The 7920-nt window shown below is 48.4% G+C and overlaps 1 long non-coding RNA gene across 1 annotated transcript; it reads right to left on the bottom strand.

Moving 5' to 3' along the window:
• Positions 1 to 4447: 4447 nt before the first annotated feature.
• On the bottom strand, positions 4448 to 7574 carry LOC105531012. The gene is made up of 3 exons (XR_001004726.1): positions 6913 to 7574; positions 6679 to 6683; positions 4448 to 6568 (listed from the first exon to the last, which is right to left on the bottom strand). It is a non-coding gene; the product is annotated as an uncharacterized LOC105531012 (long non-coding RNA).
• Between the last annotated feature and the right edge of the window lie 346 nt (positions 7575 to 7920).

Raw genomic sequence — 7920 nt, 5'->3', positions numbered from 1 at the left:
GCCCAGGCTAGAGTGCAGTGGTACAATCTCGGCTCACTGCAACCTCTGCCTCCCAGGTTCAAGAGATTCTTCCACCTCAGCCTGCCGAGTAGCTGAATTACAAGCGCCCACCACCACGCCTGGCTAATTTTTGTATTTTTTGTGGAGACAGGGTTTAGCCATGTTGGTCAGGCTGGTCTTGAACTCCTGACCTCAAGGGATCTGTCGACCTTGGCCTCTCAAAGTGCTGGGATTACAGGCATCAGCCACTGCGCCTGCCAGTGTTTTTTTTTTTTTTTTTTTCTAAACATAAAGTGAGGTGGGGCAGGGGACACAAAGGCAGGCAATGGGAGAGAGGCCCGGGCAGGCAGCCTCCCTTTCCACATCCCTGAGAAGGTCAACCAGCTGATAATTCCACCAAAAATAACATTCTCACTCTTCCCTGTGGCAGGGGAAGAAAAAGGAAAGTCCACAAGTACAGGCTGTTTCTAGAATTTCTCACTGGCTCATGGAAATTTTGAGTTTCCCTGCCATCACACACATCCTGAAACGCTGGGGGAGGGGGCCCAGTGCCATCAAGAGGGAGTGATGCCAGAGTCACCATGGCCACAGCCGGGAGCTGGCCAGCAGAGCCACTGCACACACCAGTTTACCCACGGCCAAGGCTTCTGCCGTGGGAGGCACCACAGAGCGTCCCGAGGAGCCGGGAACAGGAACTGAGACGTGGAATTTCTGTTCTGAGACCTGGCACTTGGTCAGCAGCCTGGGCCTGAGGGAGTGGGTGACTTTGTACTTTCTGCACCTTTCTGGGAAGGGAGATGGGAACGGCGTGGCTTGCTGCCCCTGGAAACCACCCAGGGACCTGGTATCCTGAGAACTTGCCCAGCCTATCAGATGGAAAATAGCCAGCCCTGGAGAAACGGTCAGCATTGGAACTGGAATACAGATACACCAATCGGAGTCACATGGGCCTGGGATGACAGGGCACAGGATGCGCCCTCAGTGAGCAGGAGGAGAGAAGGGCGGAGGCAGGGAGGAATTCCAGGGCTCAAAGCCTTGTCCTCTCTGTTTCCTGGTAGGGAAAGCAGGGCCAGCCTCCCTGCAGGCCAGCGCGGCTAAACCTGGCCCCAGGCCTCAAGCACGCTGTGCTCTAAGAAAACAAGCGCCCAGTCCCTGGGGACTGGCCGGGGCCCTCTGCTTCCAGGAAAGGACAGAGTGCAGACTGTTCAATCTTACAGGGCTCTCTCAAATAACAAGATACACACCCATATCCCACCCCACTTGTTCCCACACAAATACAACTTTTAGGGCTTCCAGTAAAATAAGTGAAACAATATAGCTGGTCCAGGTCTGCCCCGCTCCTGGTCCCTCCAGGACAGCAGCCCAGTAATCCCTGTGCGGGTGGGCGAGGCGCTTCTGGTGAGCTGGCTGCCTCCTCCTCTGCTCGCTCCTTGTTCCCCAGCAGGGAGCAAAGAAAAGGATCAGAAGGGATCTTCCAGGAATGAAAGGAATCCTGAGATGCAGGGATAAAATTGGCTGGGAGGCAGTCCCTGGCCTCAGGGGTTGCAGTCAACAAGTATTTATTAGGAACTTACTGTATGATTTGCTGAAGCTACCATCCTGAGCAGAGGCAGTGGTCCTTTCTGGCTTACACCACAGCCAGCTTTCCACCAAAGCCAGCAGAAGACCTGCATGGACAAGGATCCCTATCCTCAGGCTAAAAGAAAAAACCACCGGCTGCGGGTACGGTGGTTCACGCCTGTAATCCCAACACTTCGGGAGGTCGACGCGGGTGGATGGCTTGAGCCCAGGAGTTTGAGACTAGCCTGGCCAACACAGTGAAACCCCGTCTCTAAAAAAAAAAAAAAAAAAATTGCCAGGCATGGTAGCACGCCTCTGTGGTTCCAACTACTGAGGAGGCTGAGGCAGGAGGATCCCTTCAGCCTGGGAGGCAGAGGCTATGGTAAGGTGAGACCACCACACTGCACTCTAACATCGGTGGCAGGGTAAGACTCTGTCTCAAAAAGGAACAAAACAAAACCCTCAAGGTTCTAAGTTTTATTCTTTTTTTTTTTTTTAATAGAGTCAGGGTCTCACTTCTGTGGCACAGGCTGGAGTGCAGTGCCCTGATCATAGCTCCCTGCAGCCTTCAACTCCTGGGCTCAAGGGATCCTCCCACCTCACAGGTAGCTAGGACTATAGGCACATGCCACCAAGCCTGCTGGGCTAATTTTTAACTTTTTTTTGTAGAGATGGGTCTTGCTGCATTGCCCGAGCTAGTCTCTAACTCCAAAACTCAAGCAATCCTCCCCAGCCTCATCTGTCCAAGAAGCTGGGACTACAGGCACGTACCACTGTCCCTGATCAAGATTTAACTAGTTCCATACTCCCACTACCTGTGTATGAGTGCCTATTTCACAGGATTCTCACCAACACTGAGTATTAAATTATTCCATCTTTACAATTTGATAGGTTAAAAATTACTTAATTATTTTAATCTGTATTTCTTTGATTATCAAGGTTGACTTTTTTATTTCTACTCCTTTTACAAATTGCCTGTTACTCTTCTTTGCCCGTTTTTTTTCGTTGTTTTTGAAACAGAATCTCACCCTGTTGACCAGGATGGAGTGCAGTGGCATGATCTCAGCTCACTGCAACCTCCCCACCTGGGTTCATGTGATTCTCCTGCCTCAGCCTCCCAAGTAGCTGGGATCACAGGCCCGTGCCACCACGCCCGGCTAATTTTTGTATTTGTAATAGAGTCGGGGTTTCATCATGTTGGCCAGGCTGGTCTCAAACTCCTGACCTCAGGTGATCCACCCACTTCCACCTCCCAAAGTGCTGGGATTACAGACATAAGCCACTGCACCCAACCTTCTTTGCCCATTTTTGCTGATACGTTCATGTTTTTTATTGGTTTATTGTATGGCAAAATATTAACCTTTTGTCACATGTTACAAATATTCTTCCTAATTAGTTGTTTGCCTTTTAATTTTGTTAACTGGCATTATTGACATAATTTTTAAAGAGGTAAAGGCAAATATATCATACTTCTCCTTTTTAAAGTTTCTGCTTTTAGTAACATGCTTGGAAAATCCTCTCCTGCCCTGAAAGTATAAGCAATACAACTGTATTTTCTTGCATTTAAAAAAATTTAGGGGTTGGGCGCTGTGGCTCACGCCTGTAATCCCAACACTTTGGGAGGCCAAGGTCAGGAGATCGAGACCATCCTGGCCAACTCGGTGAAACCCCGTCTCTACTAAAAATACAAAACATTAGCTGGGTGTGGTGGTGGGCGCCTATAGTCTCAGCTACTCGGGAGGCTGACACAGGAGAATGGCGTGAACCCGGGAGGCAGGAGCCCCACTGCACTCCAGCCTGGGGGACAGACCGAGACTCTGTATAAAAAAAAAATTTAACGAGGCCGGGCATGGTGGCTCACTCCCATAATTCCAGCACTTTGGGAGGCTAAAGGGGGTGGATTGCGTGAGCCCAGGAGTTTGAGACTAGTATGGGAAACATGGCAAAACCCTGTCTCTACTAAAAATACAATAATTATCTGGGCATGGTGGTACATGCCTGTAGTCCCAGCTACTTGGAAGACTGAAGTGGAAGGATCACTTGAGCCCGGGAAGTCAAGGCTGCAGTGAGCCATTATGGAGCCACTGCACTCCAGCCTGGGCGACTGAATGGGACCCTGTCTCGGGGTAAAAAAAACCAAACAAACCGGGAATGGAAGGCAAGGCTTACTGATAAGCTGGGCGGGTGGGAGGGTGCTCGGTGGCTGGACGGGGTGGGGTGGGGGGTGCTTTTTGCTCCCTTTTTGAAGCTCTTCACTTGGAGGTATGAAACAGATTCCAGTCTTGGACTGCATCTGTGCGTGGGTCCCTAACCCAGTGGCACCACTGAGGCCTCATCTTGGTCCTGAATCAGAACTTTCTAGGTGAGGCCCAGGCCACCTCGGGCTAGAGAGGTGCTGAAGGATCAGCCTCTCTCTAGCCCCAGGAACTGGCCTGACACTTCAAGACTGCTGGACCAAACACTGCTGTCCCTTCTAAGTACAAAACTCTGCAATTACTTCAGCTCTCTGACCTCAGTTTTCCGTCTTTGCCACAGGGCTACCACAATCTGTCCCCTGCCCATCCTACAGCGACAGTGTCACACTCAACCAGAGCTCTCTGTACAGAGGCAAGTTGCTGGTACAGTTATCCCTTGGCATCGGCAGGGGACTGGTTCCAAGACACCCCCTCCGCCCCCAGGATACCAAAATCTACAATTGCTCAAGTCCCTGATATAAAATAGCACAGTATTTGCATATAACCTACGCACTTCCTCCCTACAGACTTTAAACCATCTCTAGGTTACTTACAGTATCGAATACAATGTAAATGGCATGTAATAATTTTTATACTGTTTTTATTTGTACTCTTTTTAATCATTATATTGTCAGTTTTGTTTCTTTTTTTTTGAGATGGAGTCTCGCTCTGTCATCAGGCTGGAGTGCAGTGGCACAACCTTGGCTCACTGCAACCTCTACCTCCCAGGTTCAAGCGATTCTCCTGCCTCAGCCTCCTGAGCAGCTGGGATTACAGGCGCACGCCACCACGCCCAGCTAATTTTTGTATGTTCAGTAGAGATGGGGTTTCACCATGTTGGGCAGGATGGTCTCGATCTCTTGACCTTGTGATCTGCCCGCCTCAGCCTCCCAAAGTGCTGGGATCACAGGAGTAAGCCACCACGCCTGGCCAGTTTTGTTTCTTTTCTCAAATACTTTCCATCAGTGGTTGAATCCACGGAGACAGAGACTGTGAGCTGACTATACTGCAAAGTGTCTGGATCTTAAGGACACAGGGCCTCTAGCCCAGCCTTCTACCCACCTGGTTTTCAGATCTGTGTCACCATGAGGGGAGCAGATGGCCTGAGGATGGGCCCCAGCCTCCACACAGCCAAACCTGCCTTCTCTCCTAGGTCTAAAAAGAAATCTCTTTTCTTTGGCAGCTCTGTGAACCAGAGTTTAGTAAGCAACTCTTCCCACAATCCTGAATCTAGTGGGTTGAGTACTATCCCCTCAAATAACTGTCCACCTGAAATCTCAGAAAGTGACTTTATTTGGAAATACAGATTTTGCAGATAAAATCAGTTAAGGATGTCAAGATGAAATTGTCCTGGATTTAGGATGGGCCCTAAATTCAATGACGTATGTCTTTATAAGAAAAAGGAGAGGGAGATTTGGACATGCAGACATACACCAACAGGGGAAGGTCATGTGAAGACAGAGGCAGAGAAGGGAGTGGTGCAGCCACAAGCCAAGGAACACCAGGAGCCACCAAAAGCTGGGAAAAGAAGGAAGCATTCTCCCCTACAGCTGTCAGAAGGAGTGTGGTCCTGGTGATACCTGCATTTCACACTGCTGGCCTCCAGACCTGTGAGAATACATTTCTGTCGTTTTTAAGCCACCAAGTTTGAGGTAACTTGTCAGGGGAACCATGGGACACAGATCCACGGGTAAACACTTTGGTGCCAGAATTAAGACCTGATCGTGTTGAGCTGCCGCTGGCAGAACGCTAAGATAACTCCAGTGACCCTCACTGCTGTGTTTGGGCGGAACCCATCAATATGAGACATCACTCCTGGGATCATGGCACACTGTGTAGCAAAAGCTAGTCTGCAGGTATTTGCCGACCACATTAGTCGACGTGAGACAGGGAAATTACCCTGAGTGGGCCAGAACGAAGCTGGTGAGCCCTTACAAGGATGGCTCCTCTTGGCAAAAAGAACTGAAGTGTGAGCAGGACTCCATGTGGGAGAAAGGCTGTGTCACCGGCGATGGAGGGGACCACATGGAAAGGAAATACGGGGGCCTCTAGGAACTGAGAGTGGCCCCTGACTGGCAGTCAGCAATGGAAAATAGGGGTGAGGGGGCAGGGGACCTCAGTCCTATAGCCACAAGGAGCAGAATTTTCCACAACCATATGAGCCTGGCAGAGGCCCTGAAACTCCAGCTGACACTCTAAGTTTAGTCTTCTAGGACCCCCGGCAAAGGAGCCAGTCATGCAATGCTCGGCCTTCTGGCCTACAGAATTGTGAAATGCTAAATGGGTGTTGTTTTAAGCCACTACGTTTGTCATACTAATACGCTCGCCTGCTCTGATAGACCTCCACTCTCCAGAGCAGTGAAGTGACAAGTTCTGGTCACAGGTGGCAAAGCCAGGCAGCATGGGTCTCTGCACTCCGTCCTATTCCAGTTTACTTCCAATTAATCCGTTCTACTGACACATGCCTACCAAGAGCGGGTGGTAGGTAAATGAGTGGTAGCGGTTTCTGATCTTGGACCCGGCAGGCTTTATAGCTTCTAACATTAGGCTACAGTTCTCATCTTACAAAGAATTCTAAAGCTAGGAACTGGATGGGAGTATTGTTTAAGACAAATACAATTGGCAAGAGAGTTGTGAACTGTAGAGAGGGACAGTGTAGCCGAGTAGGCACAGATCCAAATGGGGTATTCAGCAGGTAAGACACTGATTAAGCATTCAGTACATCCTAGTGCAGCTCTGCGTGCAGAATCACAGAGTATTTAAAATCAGAAACACTCAGTCGGGTGTGGTGGTTCACGCCTGTAATCCCAGCACTTTGGGAGGCCAAGGCGGCAGATGACTTGAGGTTGGGAATTGGAGACCAGCCTGACCAACATGGAGAAACCTTGTCTCTATTAAAAAATATAAAATTAGCCGGGCGTGGTGGCGCAAGCCTCTAATCCCAGCTACTCCGGAGGCTGAGGCAGGAGAATCACTTGAACCTGGGAGGCGGAGGTTGTGGTGAGCTGAGATCGCGCCATTGAACTCCAGCCTGGGCAACAAAGAGTGAAACGTGAAACTCCGTCTCAAAAAAAATAAAAATAAATAAATAAAATAAAATAAAATCAGAAACACTCACCTCTGCCTCCAGATGTTACTATCTGAAAGGTGAGTTGAGTCAAATACTCTACAGTCCACACGTGCAAATGTGTGTTAATCAGGGCCACGATAATAGGAGCAAAACCAGTGGAAAATAACCTTCATCCCAGCTAAGAAAATGGCTGAAAGGGTTTTTCACTGTTGGAGAAAGATGTCATAATGAAAAGGGAAAGACTAAAATAAAATGAAATTTGTAAGGTTAGATCAGAATAAGAGGTATCAGTACAAACTTGTATTTTTTAGCATACATGTATACAGATAGGTGCTGAATAATCTGTTTCCTAGCTTTGTCTGCTAAGAGGACCTATTAGCAATGATAACTCCTGTAGCAATGAACACCCCTAGCAACCAGACCTTGGTTTCTAAACAGCGTTCTCCAATAAAGGAAACCAGACTCCGTGGACAAGTGCCTGACTGTAGGGCTGGGGCAGCAAAGTCACAAGATGAGCCTGGACTATTTTATAGTAAAGGAAATTAAGGAAACACTGAAAAGCAAAAAAAGACAGGGGCTTACCAGAAGCACACAGGAGACAACTGGAAGGAGCTCCTAAAATGGTAAAAGCGAGAACAATTTGAGCCGCAAAAAATATTATTCAACTTTCACCCATAGAACAAAATCTGATTATGAATAATCAAATGCATGAATAAATGGAGAAGCAGGGCCAGCTCTTGCTTACAAAGAATTCCAATAAATAAATGTACAAGAGGGAAACAGAGAATCATCAGGCAAACATCACAGTAATCATTGTTGCAAGCAGGGTCCACAGATGGATGCTAAAATTAGGGGATGAAAGTACAAGGAGAAACAGGATTTGCATAGTCTCAAAGTATCTCCTGAAACTACAAAGGGAAAGAAAGATAACTTTTTCAGTTTACCCATTCGGGTTTTTTTTGTTTTTTGGGTTTTTTTTTGAGACACTATCTCACTCTGTTGCCCAGGCTGGAGTGCAGTGGCTCCATCTCAGCTCACTGCAACCTCTGCCTCCCG

This window comes from Mandrillus leucophaeus, unplaced genomic scaffold, assembly GCF_000951045.1.
Source record: "Mandrillus leucophaeus isolate KB7577 unplaced genomic scaffold, Mleu.le_1.0 Scaffold86, whole genome shotgun sequence".
NCBI lineage: Eukaryota > Metazoa > Chordata > Mammalia > Primates > Cercopithecidae > Mandrillus > Mandrillus leucophaeus.
The sequence above is the reverse complement of the archived record's forward strand: the minus strand, read 5'-3'. Positions and strand labels throughout refer to the sequence as shown.